We start from the raw sequence: 955 nt of genomic DNA, 5'->3' as shown, positions 1-955 counted from the left end.
TAGAGATAGCGCAATAAACCAAGGTGAATTATCTGCAGGAGGCCCTGGCGCATGAATCTGTGCAACGGGAACGACCCCGGAACACCAGGGGCCGAGAAAACGACAGTCTCAAGGGGCCGGACACTCAGGGTCAGGGGAAAATCCAATATATATCTGGTTATATCTCGGGTGCTATTACAGATAGCGCAATAAATCAAAGTGCATTGTCTGTAGGAGGCCCTGGCGCATGAATCTGTGCAGCGGGAACGACCTCGGACCACCAGGGGCCGAGAAAACCACAGTCTCATGGGGCCGGACACTCAGGGTCAGGGGAAAATCCAATATATATCTGGTGATATCTCGGGTGCTATTACAGATAGCGCAATAAATCAAAGTGCGTTGTCTGTAGGAGACGCTGGCGCATGAACCTGTGCAGCGGGAACGTTCTCGGACCACCAGGGGCCGAGAAAACGACCGTCTCATGGGGCCGGACGCTCAGGGTCAGTGAAAAATCCAATATATATCTGGTGATATCTCGGGTGCTATTAGAGATAGAGCAATAAACCAAAGTGAATTATCTGCAGGAGGCCCTGGCGCATGAATCTGTGCAACGGGAACGACCTCGGACCACCAGGGGCCGAGAAAACCACAGGCTCATGGGGCCGGATACTCAGGGTCAGGGGAAAATCCAATATAGATCTGGTTATATCTCGGGTGCTATTACAGATAGCGCAATAAATCATAGTGCATTGTCTGTAGGAGGCCCTGGCGCATGAATCTGGCCAGCGGGAACGACCTCGGACCACCAGCGGCCGAGAAAACCACCGTCTCATGGGGCCGGACACTCAGGGTCGGGGAAAAATCCAATATATATCTGGTGATATCTCGGGTGCTATTAGAGATAGGGCAATAAACCAAAGTGAATTGTCTGCAGGAGGCCCTGGCGCATGAATCTGTGCAACGGGAACGACCTCGG

The sequence above is a fragment of the Nomia melanderi genome, unplaced genomic scaffold (genome assembly GCF_051020985.1).
Source record: "Nomia melanderi isolate GNS246 unplaced genomic scaffold, iyNomMela1 scaffold0014, whole genome shotgun sequence".
Lineage (NCBI taxonomy): Eukaryota > Metazoa > Arthropoda > Insecta > Hymenoptera > Halictidae > Nomia > Nomia melanderi.
This window is presented reverse-complemented; position numbering follows the sequence as displayed.